General features: G+C 39.5%; 1 pseudogene; it reads right to left on the bottom strand.

Moving 5' to 3' along the window:
- Positions 1 to 2,743: 2,743 nt before the first annotated feature.
- On the bottom strand, positions 2,744 to 8,179 carry LOC147462070 (uncharacterized; annotated as a pseudogene).
- Between the last annotated feature and the right edge of the window lie 8,325 nt (positions 8,180 to 16,504).

Raw genomic sequence — 16,504 nt, 5'->3', positions numbered from 1 at the left:
CTACCTTATCAAGACCTGTGTATGATCGGTTAAGCATGACCCAGTTTTTAAGATATTCCTCGGTTCATCCACAACAACAAAAAGAATCAGATTATGTCTTCAAGTTTAGCAAAAAAAACCTCCTACCAAAGTGTTAGACTTATGTTAAAAAAGACTTCGGGACTTTTATGCGACTTCATGCAATACCCATCATTAGAAACTATCAATGTCTAGCAATTATTTATCCGCATGCATTTTCATTTGTGTGCTTAGGTAGGTAGTGCAAATCTGAGAAGCGGTCAAGCATCCTAAGTATCTATACATTTAACTATGACAATTGATCAAGCATGTGTATTCCCATCAATAATCCTGCAAAGCTGGTTTTCGAAATCCCTTTTTTCCAGATTTTATGTTGTTTTCTTGGATCATCAGCTAATATTATTTGATTATACCTAATAAGCGAGCACTATTGTATGACCAGCTACTCTTATCTAATTATATCCAATAAGCAAGCACTATTGCATATGTATCTTTTCAAAACACATGCAGAGGTCTTTAGGCATTCATCATCAATTGAGCAAGTAAAGACCAGTACGGATTATGAGAAAAAAACATAGTGTTCTTTTAGGCATTAGCCATCAGATGAGCCAGTACACACAGTACCTTGCTTAGCAGCCGTTCATTTTATTGTTTAATCATGAACAGCCTTACCACCTTCTTTATACCTTATTGGGGTTTAGAATAAGTGGCAAAAAAAAAACCCTAAAAGACACTTTGAATCTAAAGTTTGTCTATCAGATAAGACCGTACATCTCAGTATATACTTATGATTCGGACAGTTATGTCCTTAATCCTTGACTGCTATTTCCCCAAGTAAATGTGTTAATACTCAAAGAAATCACACATCTATCAGGTCAACAATCCCAAGTTCGTCTGATCATTTTGTGTCTGCAGTCAAAAATCCTATCTTTATTCACTAACCCTGTGTTATTTACAGATTTGCAAATGGCTTCATGAGTCCTCAAGCTATGCCTATCTTCTATGCAGATCAATATGATATAAATGAGTCAACAAGTATTCAAATATGTGTGTATATCCTTGTAGTTAAAATATGCAGACTCTTTTATGCGTAAACAATCATCACATATTGTCCCAATATCTGAAAACCTAGTTTGTATTTCACTCATCAAAACATATCAAGATAGTGCTTCATATGCATGTGTGTGTTTATCAGAGTGCTATGATCAATAGATCAAAGTGTAGATCTACCTGCGAGGTCGTCATCTTCTTGCACATCTGTGGGAGTTGTAACGTCAGGGAGTTCTCACAACGAGTATCCTCTTCTCTCCTTGCTTGGGGCCAGAGCCCCAAATGTATACGTGCTCTGTTGAATGTGTGTGCATGGGACTGGTGCAAGTTTGATGCATGCTACTGCTCGCATTGTGTGCTCTTATATGCACCATCAGGAGTGATTCATATTTTCTCACACTCATTGTGATTGAATTAAAGTGAGCCCATGTGCCCGCCTCAGTTCAGAGACTTACCCCCCATGCTTAGTATTATTTTTGTCCAATTTTACAGAGCATTCCAATTAAAGCTTTATTCTTCACAGCTTCAGCACATGAGATCATTAATTGCTATCATGTCTCTAGAATACATTAGAACCCATTCTCATGAAAAGCCTCAAGTATACTTATGTTATGGCACAACGGTTAAATGCTTTATTATTTGAAAAAAAACCTCTGGATACAACCATATGCAGAACCATCTCCGCAAGTATGGCACGAAATCTTCCCAAAATCTTGCCATTGATGTTTTATATTACCACTGCTACCTTTGCCTGACAGGCTATGTCCGACTGATTTCTGCATGATAAAAAGTTATAAGCATATTAACACGGTTCCAGTAACCTCGTGTAATGTGTGTGTGTGTGTGTGTGTGTGTGTGTGTGTGTGTGTGTGTGTGTGTGTGTGTGTGTGTGCGCGCGCGTGCGTGCGTGCGTGCGCGTGTGCATGTGCGTGTGTGTGCGTGTGCGTGTGCGTGTGCGTGTGCGTGTGCGTGTGCGTGTGCGTGTGCGTGTGTGTGTGTGTGTGTGTGTGTGTGTGTGTGTGTGTGTGTGTGTGTGTGTGTGTGTGAGAGAGAGAGAGAGAGAGAGAGAGAGATATTGTATTATCGTCCACTGAGGTCAGATATGACCCATGGGACAAAAAACAAACATTACACAACGGTTCCGACTAAGCACAAGAAGACGATGAAAATACATATCAGTTAAGGATTGAGGGTCCATTGGGAGGGTAAAAATAAAGGAAAATGGGGAAAACCAAAAACCTAGGGAGGGTGTGTGTCACGAGAAGGAGAGTGAAATATTTCGAGCGATGAAAAAAATCGAGCGAATTTGAAAGCATAGAGTACCTCTTTTAAATCCATGACCTAGTTCTAACTTTGTAACACAACAAATTGATAAAAAATAGACTATATAATGCAAAAAAAAAGACGAGACCATTAATCTTGCAACCTTGAACCATGCAAGAATTTTACAGACCCAAAACATTTTTTTTTTCAAAAGAATACGTTGCAAAATCTGTAAATTGAAACTCCTAGTTCTTACTTTGTAACACAACAAATTGATATAAAATAGACAGATACAATGCAAAAAAAAGACAATTTCATTGATCTTACAACCTTGAACCATGCAAGAATTTTATAGACCTAATTCATTCTTTATTATAAAAGAGTACATTGCAAAATCTGCAAACGAAAACACCTATGAAGAGTCACATTCATCGTCAATAAATATGTTGCATATACGAGGTTTCTCACGAAGCTGCAAATCAAAACGACCAGCTGACGCCATCCGTTTGGCCTCCGCTTCAATATACATGGGTAATATACTCACAAAACAAACAAAAATTATAACCTAGCCAATGAGTCTAATGACACCTTTTACAACCAACAAGACATAATGATAGATTATTACACACACAATGGCATAGGAATACTAAAACACATATATGATAGCAAAAATTATATAAAAGGTCCAACTATGGAATGGGAGTCTCACTAGTCATCAAAAGAGTTCCCACCCATAGGCCTATCACCCTCATCGTCCAAATCAATAGGCGTTGAAGCCTCCTCCCTGCTCCGCTTTTTGTGATGTAACATAGACTACACAAAACTTGTAATAATACTATCATCAAAATCCAAAGAACCACACACTCGACCCGAAACTACACATGCCGCCAACACAGGTGCAATCCTGCATCCAAACTCCAAGCAAATGCCTCTACTCCTGCATAACAACTCCACAAATGCACCCAAAAATGTAGAGCTCCTCTGCAATGTTCCACACCAAGGCACTCCATCGGAGGCAATGGATATCGAGGTATGAGGAATATAGTGCTGCATGATAGAATATGTAGGCCTCATGCCAAGTGCTCGAAAATAAGACACTCTCTGCTATGTAAATAGGCGGTCTGGAACCCCGTCGATGCACCAAGTAAAACATCGAGGTGTCAAACTACACACATATAATGAAAAAAAAGTTATTTTTTGAAAAAAGGAACACACCTTACATAAACTAAAGAGAAATACAAGCTACTTGAACTTTGTCTCCTCTTGCTTACATGAAGCCGTAGGGAGTGTGATGAAGCACTACTATCCGTTGATAAATATGCATGTCAGATGCAACGCGGAACCTTTCCACCCATCGAGGTGTATCACCTTAATTGCAAAACATCACCACATGAGTGATTTGTATACTTCAAACATGAACCTCAAATACAAACTTCAAAGTGGTTAGAGACTACAAACCTGCAAAAGAGGCCATGATTAACCAACCCAAATCCGATAAAGTGTTCCATGCGAGATGAATTGCCACACAAACATGATCCTCTGTGATCTTATCCCACATGGTTGGGACACCATAGCCACTCATCAATCCTCCATATGGAAGGTTGAGGAAAATAAAATCGGTAGCCCAAGCAATTGGCTTGCTGTTTCACCTATAAACAAGATCACTTGGTCGGGCCTTGAGCATATGATCATGAATCATAGCCCCAGATGGAGACCTAACTCCCGATAAAAAATCTACAGAAATGGCAATGTAGTCCCCAGATACATTGATCAAAATCATGTCTAATATGACCATGCATCGAGACATTATCTGGATAATCAAATGAAAAGACACCACGCAATTGACAAGATCCACCAATATCTAAGAAAGTAACGGCACAAAATTAGACAAAGAAACACAAAAATTCACTATAAAGTGTAACGATGTTATTAAGTACGAGAAGTACTTTCATGTGAGGATGGCATAGCCTCCTCCATCAACTCATCTACAATAGTGTCTGCTATAGCTTCCTTTCCTTCGCGAAATCCCTTCTCAGTGAAAATACTTTAGAATTATCAAGTTTATACATTTCAAGGCAAAAGATGTGGATAAGTTTTTGTATCTCTACCTAAAGATGGTACTCGTACTTGTGTAGCCAGCGGTCTAGGAGGAATCCCTGCACCTTCGGCTTCCAATAAACCTGGCACAGAACTACCTCCAATCGCATCTCTAAGATCTCTCTCACAAGCTAGACCATGGTCTTTCTCCATGTCAATCCACCAAGGGCAAGCTTCAATCTCCCATGAAGAAAGCTTATGTAACTTCTCTGAATACATATATGAATCAGGTATCTTCAATTCTGTCCACTTTCTAGCAAGTAGTGGAATCAATGGAAGAATCTTTCATGATACAAAAGTTCAAAAATTTTGACAAAAACGACAATGGATACATTATTCTTACACTTCTATGAATAAAATTTATTTATTTACATAATGCCTTGGAAACAAAAATACCTGTATGCCAATCTTTGTGCAGCCATATGCAAAATGTCAAGCTTTTTGTGGGTTTGTTTATTAGCATCTTCTGTTCTCGTTTCCAAAGATACCTCCAAAGGGAAGAGATATGGCCTAGCCTAAAGCTTTATCTCCTCAAAGTAGAACATAAGGGTATAGTCAGCTGACAATACAATATCTCCACATGTACCCAACATATCTATCATCAATTGTGAGGCTCTATTATAGACCCTAGCCAAAAGACCCTCCCTACGAAGCCAGCTTGAGTGGACACAAAAACAAATTGAAGAACAATTTAATACTTGATTCAAAGCATTAAGAGCTAGTGAAAGGAAAAGTCTCACATTCTTTAAGCAACATCACCTTTTTTGATGCCATATGTTGTCCTAGCTAGATTGTCCGCCTCTAAAAGAGATAACCATAATAGCTTGTTTTGTATTGGAGCATCCACAATAGTAATTAAGTTAATCTTCTCTAATGTTGCTTAACTTCCAAGACCCGACCGCAATGACAAGACTTTGCCAAGCCAATTCGGGATCCACAATGTTAAGAATCTTACAAAACAAAAGAAAATGTTCATCGTATGTGCGTAACTAAAAACCATACTATGAACACAACAAAATGTACAAACATAAAGAATACCTTTCCAATCTTGTCACTATACTTTGTAGTGAGGTCGTGATAAATTTTTTCCTCCTCTTTCTTTAAATTCTCTTTAGCCAAGCTTTCATGAGAGAGCTGATCAACCCTTATGTTATATTCCTTGGTCATTTGCACCTATCAAAAGCTTAAGGAATTAACAATCATTGCAAAATTAAAAGAGAAAAAATTATACTCACATCATACACAAGACGTGCAAGATATTTTTGTGTCAATGGATACCAAGGTTCATCACCCTTAGAGTAATACTTTTTGACATCTCCTATCAATTTTTATCTTTCTCTGGTAGGGCTTTTAAGTATACATTAGGATCAATAGCACAAATGTGAGTCACATTCATAATCTCATCCCGAAGATGCGTAGTGACAAGAGAATGGGAATTCATTCTAATCACACAAAAAAAAAATCATTCAAAATTTAACTTGTTTAAAAGACAAGGATAACATTCAAGTTCTCACAAAAACAACAAAGAGTACTTACAAGTTCATTCTTTGTAGAGTGTTGAGCAAGGCAATCTCTGGCACTCTTGTAGGATCAATAATAGTACAAAGAACTCTGCAATGCTTATCTTTTGACGTGGAAAATCTGTCTTTAATGGCTTGAGTCCATGCCAATGTTTGATGATTTCCGTCCCAAACAAAAAACATGTGACCGACAAAATCTGACAACTTTGGGTTATTTTGCAACTCCCGAACTCCTCATTGATCTCATTTCACATTGGATCCCACTCCTTCATAACCTCATCTACATAAGATTTACTGTTCAAATGTATAACAAAAAATAAAATCCAAGTAGATTGTGAAGTAAAATTGAAAAGTAATTCTTACATGTGACCTTTTTTTCTTCTTTCTGACATGTCCACAAGGAAACAATGAAGGACCCCTTTTCTTGCATGTAGCCTTCTTTAGCAAAAGCTGACTTCAAACCACTTAAATCGTCTCTTAAACCAGGAACTCTTGCATGTGGATAAAGACGACAAAGAGGGATAGCGGGGCACTCAAAGCAGCTAAAGAGTCTAGTGGAATCCAAAATGTCTGCTCCTTTATGGGTAAATGCATTGGATTCATCTTTTGGCTCACTAGCTGCAGTAACCTCATCTCTGATATCCCAAGTAACTATCTGCAAATTAGTTTTTTCAGCCACTAAGATGGGATCTACCTCATATAATGAGCCTTGTTCCATCTCCGGTGATATCACATCATCCTCAAGCAAATCCTGACTCGTTCCCATTTTCGTGCCTGACATAGAGCTGATTTTGTCTATAGAATCATATGTTCCAATTGGCAAGGTATCAAGTACTCTCCTGGTAGAACGACCTCTAGATCTTGGACTACACAAAAGAGTTTAGAAAACCAACATTGACATAAGTTTTAGTGAGCTCAAATTTTTTAAAAAAATGGGCATGGTCTTCTTTTTTGTATGTTGGACAATATTTCAAATAGTACATAAGGTCTTTGGTATCCACCTCACTTGAGGATTTAAAACATTTAGAAAAGTTTCAACTTAATCATAACTCAAAAGGAAAATAGGTTCTTTAGCTTCGTCAATTTGGAACTTCCAGCAAGCACATATACAAGCTCTCAACTGACTCAAAAAGGAACCCTTGACCCAACATAGCAAGCAAATCCCTACAATCTCTTAAAGCACAAAGCAATGTTGCACACAACTTCCTTATCAAGCAAATAATTGATCCAACTAACTCAAAAAAAAAGGAATGTCTCAACAAGAATGCACATGTTAAGACCCTTTCTACAGCACTCTATTTGCACAACATGTTAAATCTATTTTCTCATGCTTTGAGAAGCATATGGGCATCAATCTATGATGCAATCTGAAGGGATCTGCATTGACGTAGATCCTTGGACACCATCAATAAGAAATGCGCAGTAGAGACTTAAACAGCAGTATGGCAAATATTCCCTGCGCAAACAACTGTGGATTCTATGGCACTCCTCAGACCCGCAATCTCTGCTTCCGCTGCCTCCACAAATATCTGGTGGCTGGTTGTTCATCAAGGCAAGTGCCCAACGAGGCAATGTTCGATCAGCTACACTCTCCAACCTCCACGAAAGCTCATCACATGGGTGTAGGGCCTCGACCTGCCACTGAGGATCAGCATAGGACCGAGATGCAGTAGGACCAAAATGGGTTAGACGAAATGCAGCAGAATAGTAACGAAATGCAGTAGGACCGTTAGATAGTAAGGCTGTGTGTTTAAAGTATTGTTGATGTTAAATCAAGCAGTAAGAACTAAAGCAGTGCAAGGGGATCTCCATTGATGCAGATCCCTTGGAGACTCAGGCACCCCACTCGAGTTGTACCCGTGCGCCAACATCCGAGTTGTACATGTGCGCCAACAACCGAGATGTACACGTGCGCCAGCACCCGAGTTGTACCCGTACTGTTGCTGTGGATGTTATGTCTCTTGGTGTTGTAGGCAAGCAAAAAGCATCACAAAGTTGATGTGACCAATCCTGAGCATCGTTTGGCAGATGCGTGTAGCTCCAGTCTCAGAAGCAAGGCCTTTTTTGACGACATGTTCATGCAGTCCACAGGCTTTCAAAATGCATGGAATAGCAGTCAATAAGGCCCCCAATGATTACACAGAAGCAATCCAAAGGGATCCGCACCGATGCAGATCCCTTGGACTGTGTATATAAGAGAAAGGCATGGCTGCGAGCGGCGTACCTGCCATGTGAGCGGCATGAGGATTGAGGTGGTCGACGGGACAATGTCAAAAGATGGGTTGACAACCTGGGAGAAGCTTGGGAGTGATCTGCCGTAGCTTCCCCACTACTGCAACACTCTCCCACTCTCTTACTCTCCACTTCTACATCACTCTCTCACTGCCATAGCCACACAGTAACGATAACTGCAAGTTGAGGTGGCCGCTTTTTGACACCCACTGCAGGAGGACTTTTTGGGCATTAGCAAAATATAAGCAGGTACTTCTACTATCGGGGACTTCCACGTATCTCTATGATTACAAAATAACTGCTTACACGGGCCTTGGCTACCCTGATGCTACCCTCGATGATAACCTCGACCTTTTCACAGTCGGCGGCGCCAGCTCTCCCCACCGAAAAACTAACTTGTTTTGATTTTTGACAACACTCAAAATCAAAACTAGTTTGTTACTTGGTGAGCCAAAGGTGCTCTTTCCAGTAGCTGAACGCACAAGCCACCACGTGGCATTAAAAAAGCTCCTGTCAAAATTTTTTTTTTTAAAACGCTGCGGTCGCAGACGACGGGTCTGAGTGGCTGGCTGGGAGAAGCACCTGGGGCGAAATGTTCGACCAGAGGGTCGATCTGCAGCTCTCGCTCTCTCTCTCTCTCTCTCTCTCTCTCTCTCTGTGCGATGCCAAGGAGGGCCGTAATTTTTAGGCAGGGTGAATGCGATGGCGGGTCTGAGTAGCTGGCTGGGAGAGGCACCTAGGCGCGAAACATACGATTTCGACCAGAGGGATCTGTAACGAAACTTTGACACAACAGCGCTGCAGGCATGGCTTCTTGGGTAGGTCTAAGACACAGCTTGCAGACGGCCACCATGTTTTTCTTCTATGCTCCATTCCGATATCTGAACGCAGTAGCCACCACGTGGCATTAGATATAAATTTTTAAAAAAAGATCGCTGCGAAACGTCGGCGTGAAAAGCTACCAGGTGAATAAAATAAAAAACACAGTCGCAAATCATCAAGCTGCATTGCAGTGGCAGATCATCAAGCTGAAAGGTACGTCGGATGCTTGCCAACGTGATGAGCCCTCAAATATTTCATGCGATCAACCCATGGCAGAGGTCTCTGTTCTAAATAGAAGATATCACATTTCAATCAATGATCAGTTGGCCTAATCTCGAGTCGAATCACCAACACTCATTGCCTTTCCAAGCCCGTTTAACACCTTTTTCTATTGTTGCTATCTGGCTGTTGGCGATGCAGACGGCAGAGGCAGAAGAAATGGAATGAGTAAACCTCAAAGAGGACATGAGATCAGAAAAGCATAGCAAGATCGATCACACCAAAGCTTGTGATGGTTATCCTCAAGTAATTATAAGCCAGTGGCTTTAGTGCTAGCTGCTTGCGCTTTTAGCAGAGTGTGTAAGGGGATTAGTGGCAGACATCTCAATGTCGAGGGAAAGGCATTGGGGAATATTGCCACTAGTGCAAGTCATGGTCTGATGAGCCATTGGCTTCAATCGTACTCCTCGTCCAACTTTGTTGATAGCCTATCAGAAAATTTGATGAGGTAAGAATTTCGGAACAATCTACAGACAAACAAACACATCTTTCATGACTAATTGAATGTAGAATATGGTGTCCGCGAGAGTTGGTTAATGTGTAGCTCCAAGGAGATGCAACAGCATTGTAGTGGAAGTCAAGTAGTAAATCATGCAGGTGCTTACAGTGCTGATCAGGATCAAAAGAATAGACAAAGAGCAGAAGCAGAAGCTAATTCTTTTTTTCAAAAAAAAGAGATTTGATGCTAGAGAAGCTGACGTACACGGACTGCGGAGTAATGGCATTTCTGGAGACAAGCATACCAATATGTCAGCACCTATTAGCCTCCAAGAACAGTTCACTCATGTCCATTCAACAACTCGATGGGATAGCAAACACTCTATAGACAATATGGCCAATATTGCGGCCTCATGTAAAGAGCTTCTCTTGCTAATAACCATGATTCGGTGGCGGATCCTATGAGCAAAGGTCCATGTACGTAGCAGCTATCGGAGCAAGTTTAGATGGCTGTAGATGACAAACATATTGTCGCCAACATAAACCCTCGTTTTTCCTTGGGGCACTGATAATCTATTCACATCTTCTCAAAGGTCTTTTGTGCAATAGGCGTTTGAGGTAGAAACCACATACAGCAAGCGTGACTCTAGCTTGACAACATTGCAAGGTTCGTTATCTACGTCCAATTTTCCATGCGCATGCGTTTGCTTGGCGCAACACATAAATCCTACGGGGCAGGGCATGGCTTCCGTTTCTTATAATTTTTTGGAGAGACCACAGTGCCAACTCTCCACCATACTTCTGTATGGCACCTCTGTATGACGTGCACTGTATACTTTGCACTTTCAATGTATGACATTTCATTGCAAGACGATATGTTTAACTATTCATATTGCTTTTTTGTAGCTCGACTCAAAAATCGGCCTGTAGATTGGACAATCGAAATGCAGCAGTACAACATTGCAGGTCAGTAAAGCACCTCATTTATTGTTGCAGGTCATTTATGCTTTATCTATTTGCTTGTTTTATAATTTTTTGCATTGAGATAAGGCATATATTATAATTATAGAGGAGTTATCCATGTTATAAAGGCAGATATTATAATTATAGAGGAGCTATCCATGTTAATCCAAATGACATTTTACCTTATCGTAAGACAAAATGTTAACATAACAAGGATACATTGGCACATCCCTTCAACAACAAATGTGTTCTCTTTTCTTGGTGATCTTGCCCAACTACCCCCAGTTTGTAGTCATGCACAGAAGCTTTGTAACACATGCCATATCACAAGCTCGGTCCACTTTCTACATGCAACTTTCTATAGGATGTCATGCTCTGTAAGACATGCAACGGACCTTGAATTGCTTTAGTTCTTGACCATTATTCGTGAAAGAAAACCAGTTGTAGATGAGATCAATTGTACCTTGGGTACATGTATTATAGATGAAGCACATATGCATGACTGCATCAACAACTCTACTCCGATAATTTGTACTCACAGATGAGACTTCCAATGCTATAAAAACCTGGCCTTGAATAAGTTGCACAATCAAACTAACATTACAAAAGTTGAAATAAAGACGAAGGGAGGTAACATAAATGTTCTTCAGTAGTGGCTCCTAGATACTAAGTTCAACGAGTTAGATTTGATCGCAATTGGCATGTGCTGCATGATCACTAAAAACACTGACTTGACAATTGGTGTGGCAAACGGTGCAACATGCGTTGTCGATGCCATAGCACAAAACAAAGAAGGTGAGGTTACATTTATCGTTGTCCTCATTCATTGTACTCATAATAACTACAAAAGAAGAAAGGAAAAACACAAATAACTACAAAAGAAGAAAGGCAAAATATAGTCAACATCCACCTTCTATGCTACCAACCATTCAATGAAAATTTTCTTTTTAAAATACTTTCCGTTTGCAAGAATTTATAAGTAGCACGTATGCTAGAAAAAAACATTCATCAGTAGACAACCTCGCTTCGATATAATCTCAACTGTAATTATCCCTATAATCGAATTGATGCGCTTAACTTTGTCTCCTCCCATAAACATTATTTCAAATGTATATCCCTTTCACACACTGCTGCCCTTGCCAAATTAGTCATGCTCTTGTTTCCTTCAGTGCTAGATACTAAATATCAATTTGCATATGTTCTATGTATTCTATAGATATTATATAGCAAGGCCCACCAAGCAAGACTAGTTATTTATTTTGAATGGGAAAACTCAAAATCAAACTTACTTGGACCTAGCTTATTGATAGGCTCCAAGTTTAGTTTCATTTTCTTCCAGTATTTCTTGCTGATTCAAATTTAAGCAAGAGGGTTCTCAAGCCGGTTCAAATTATGGAGTTTTTAGTTATAATATGAAATTTTTAGCGTGATTATCCCTCTCAAATTTAGAGTTAGCCAGCTCATATGCTCATATGCGTATGAAAAGGTTCCAAAGCAGGGTCCACAAAAAATGTTTCCCAAGCTGCTTAGTAGTGTATATTAGAATTTTTAAAATCCCAAGCTATACTAGAAGATTTTATTTCAACAATCAAAAAAGATAATATAATAAAACCTCAATAATAAGAGAATCCTCTTCAGAAGATATTCTGCTCTCAAAATTGAAAAAGCGTTCTTTACTCATCATTTCAAGAAATTCGAGTCTTCAATGCATTGCATTAATAAGCCAAAAAGGATAAAGGTTTTGGAAATAATGTAAATTTGTTTGTCTTCCTTGAAATATAGCGAGGCATTGTCCTAAGGACTGCTAGTATTCTTCACAATGTCAAGGCATATTATTGTTTTTGGCCCTTCTAAATCACAGAAGCTTGTCATTATATCTGATAAAGGACATATTGAACTTTCCACTGCCAATATTAGAAGTCATTTTGCATTGGATACATTAATGTTTAGCCTTCATCCATTGACCTTATCTGGTGAGCAAGTGAAGTTAGAGGCGATTACAACCAGCACTAGAGAAGAAGGGTATTTGCTTGATCATGAATATTGTCAACTCTACAAAGTTCTTGGTGTCGGTAGCTCTGAGGCTCCTATCCCCTTAGATTCAGATCTAGATGAACCCTCAAAACCTATCATAAGTGTAATAGAAATTATCCAAGCACTTCCTAGACAGAGTCGATTGTTTTACTACCTTAATCAAATTAGAGAGATTGTCAAAGTAAATGAGTTGCCTACTTATTATGATGGATATGGGGCATTTGAGCTTCCAGCTAGTGACTCTTCTGGAATGACAGGGATGGAACAACGACACGATAGCCATATGTGGACAGAGTACGTCACTTGTAGTTTGGATTCATTTATGGGTGTTGTGCGATTTAGCATATGTTCTAGACATCTCTCTCAGATGTGTTAATGTGGACTGCCCTTAATACACGGGATTCAAGGTAATTAATGAAGTTCATTGGAAAGGTCGATTATTAAAATCTCCACCATGTGGACTAGTATCCAAAGAATATGGCACTTTGAGTTGTATGCATTGCTCTCAGGTACCAGAGTGTGTTGCTATTTGTCCTGGCATGATCTACTATTGCTTGCCAAGAGATAAATTGAATTCCACAAGGTGTGTTCTTCATTTAGGGGAACACAAACATCCTTGTAGACAAGGTAAATGTAGAGCTTCAGTTATTGAAATTGATGCACTAATGAAGAAATGTGCTACTATTGAACCATTCACAATTGCAAAGCAATTAGAGTGCATGACAACACAGGACATTATTATGGATAAATTAGTTGTGGAAGGTGACCCTGTCTCAGATGCCATGGGTGATGATGAGTTTGCTTCCTTCTTGGATACAATTACTCCATTATTTAATAAACGAAGGACTGAAAGAACATTGGAGATTGCAAAAAAATCAAAGAACATTACTGCAAAAGGTTTGGAGGTTGTTCTTGAGCTTAAGAGTACAAGTAGGTATCCTTACATTCAAAGTGTACTATTTCCAAGACAACTTGGGAAAGATCAACAGCCACATGTTTTCAAGATGTCAATGAAAGGTCCTGGAAGTGGGGTTGACTTGGTTAATTGAATGAGACCAGGTGGAAACCTTGAAAATATGTGGGTCCATTTTGATCATGTTCATCGTGTAAATGGATGGCCAACAATGTCTGCACATGTGTACGACCCCTTTGTACGTGAATTAATGACCATTGCTACTTGTGAATTTACTGTAGAGAATAAGTTTTCTCAAATTTAATTTTGGATAATGCTTAATAAGGTTTTTGAGGATGCAGGATTTGACAAGCCAGTTTTCAAAGGCTTTATGGCCGATGAAGCAAATGCTAACTGGATTGCAGTTCGTACAGTGTATTTTGGAGGTGCAAAAAACCTGGTAAAGAAAGATCTTGTGCTTTTCACTTGGAGCAGTCCATGATACGACACACAACCAAGAGTATACATCCTTCTTCTCAAGAAGAGCACAAAATCTTATGCCCCAAGTGGAGAAATGCCCCTTCAGAGAATCAAGCTGACATTTGCAAAGGGGAACTACATTGTTTTTGGACCACTGGTCATGCAATTCATGACGAGATTCCTTGTTTAGAAACATGGCTGGCTTGGTGGGATGTTAGAGTTTCTCATTGGGGTGGCAGATTTGTGTCCCAAGATGAGTCGTAGGTTTGTGCCTAATACAAATCTTTCAAAGACAAAGCATGTAGACATTTATTGGATATAAGGAAAATCTAAACTTGTATGAGGCAGCTGGTGCAGACATGGCCATGGCAGTGCTGCAAAGTGTAAAGTATAATGCATATCTTAAAGGTGTTTGTACCTTTGTGGGTACAGGCTTGGAAAACTTGGTGGAGCGCTTCATGAATCGTACTTCTGGTGTATCAACCGCAGAAAAACTAGCTGATTATGCTAATGGTTCTATGGAGGAAATGGGTTTCAATAGTCCTGAAATGAATAGAATTCCCACAAGAGAAAAGAGCATTAGGAAAAAAAGACCTATCTTTGTTGATGCAAAAGTGCAACTTGATGAGGACAGCCACAGGCCAGAATTTGTCACAGAAACTATTGACATTGGTGGTTCTCATCAAAAAAGAGATGGAGCTTGTGATGTGACCAATTCTTGGCCTGAGATGATAGTTGCCAAGAGTATGTGGGCAATCAGCCGAACAAAGCCAGGGTCCAAGGTCACAAGCTTTGGAGTGGTTGGTGGACAAAGTAATCGATGCAGTCAATTCATAAATGAGGATTCTTTTAATATTAGAAATGGAACACCAACCGCTTGCTTTTGGGGACGGCGACAATACCCCGTCTCTAGCTCAAATGTAGGTGGAGTTAGAGAAGGATATATTGATTTTGCAATACCAGTAATGTGCACACATGGAATGTTCATGAGATGGTTGTGAGACCTCCCAAACCGACTCCTAGAGTATGGCCTGTGGGCAGAGGGAACAACATTGAGTTTACACGAAGTGAATCATCTTCAATCTAGTGGATTTGTGCTTCATGACACTACAGAGGCCGTAAAAAATGACAAGTGTGCTCAAGCTCCACGCCACATACCAAGTGCTTTTTGCTCAAAATACAGAGAGGGCAAGGTTGTTAAGTGGAGGTCCAAGTTGACTAAAGAGTTCCAATACAGGATTAACCTCGGAAGGACCATGTCAGCAGAACTAGTCAGAGAAGTAATAATTGTTTGTAATGAGCCACACGTATTCTACATTAATACGGATGGGTCATTGGCTAAAGGGGTGTCTTATTCTGTCATGCTATCTGATTTCCCACGATGCACATGTGAGGATTTTCAAAAGCGAGAGAGTAAGAAGGTTGGATATATACCATGCAAGCATATATATTATGTGTTTCTTCAGGTGTTGGGGTTAGATGCAATGGCCCATGAGTTTATCCATCAGGCAGCTTCAACCAAAGTAGAACTCTTTCAGGATTTGGGGGGGTGCACGATTAAATATCCAAAACTAAGAAATAAGAAGGGTGTTGCAATTTTGATGTTTGTCAATGCAAGCTATTTTATGATCATTTTAATAGTTGTTATTTTTGTCAAGGGGTCACAAGGTAATACTATGTAGCGAATGGTTGGTTTTGAGTTATATCTTCTTTTCAATGTTTTGAGGCACCTCTGTCAAATTTTCATTAATATTTTCTTGTGAGATAGACCAAATTATTGTTTTTTGAGGTGGTTTCTCTCTTTCAACAATTTGGGGTGATCATAAAAGTAAATGTGCTCAAATGCCTGGCTCAAGACATTTAGTACAATAATAACATAATGTAGTTGAATTCATTGTAAAATAAATTTATCTGAGGGTGTTGCTTCCATACTTTTGGTGTTTAGGGGCACCTTTAAATGTCAATATGCTCAGAGTTATCAGCAGAACATAGTGAAAATTATCCATCAACATTTTTGTTTGTGGAAGCTCAAATTATTGTTAATCTCTAGTAGTTCCTTGTTTTTTATGTTTTGGGTGATCAAAGAAGTGAAATTGCTCAACGTACATCGCCTAAGTCAGCTCATTTAATATGTCAAATTGTTTAGAAATGATTTTTGTCTGAGCTCGCTCAAAAAATAGATTTCTCGGAGACATTTGCTTGTATTTTGGGATTTCTCGGGAGGGTCAGCTATGGAGAGAGCTAATTTGGGGTTTTGAAATTCTTGGATGGTGGCTTTACCACCTCGGTAAACTGCCCATTTACCTTGTTTGTAGGCTTCATGTACCTTCTTGAGCTCACTTGCTTTGGCTTTGAGTTGGTTTGTGGTTAATTCTTCGGTGATCCAAAACGTTGTTCCCTTGAGGAGACAGGATTG

Source organism: Adiantum capillus-veneris, chromosome 3 (assembly GCF_014529385.1).
Source record: "Adiantum capillus-veneris isolate H3 chromosome 3, ASM1452938v2, whole genome shotgun sequence".
Classification (NCBI taxonomy): Eukaryota; Viridiplantae; Streptophyta; class Polypodiopsida; order Polypodiales; family Pteridaceae; genus Adiantum; species Adiantum capillus-veneris.
The sequence above is the reverse complement of the archived record's forward strand: the minus strand, read 5'-3'. Positions and strand labels throughout refer to the sequence as shown.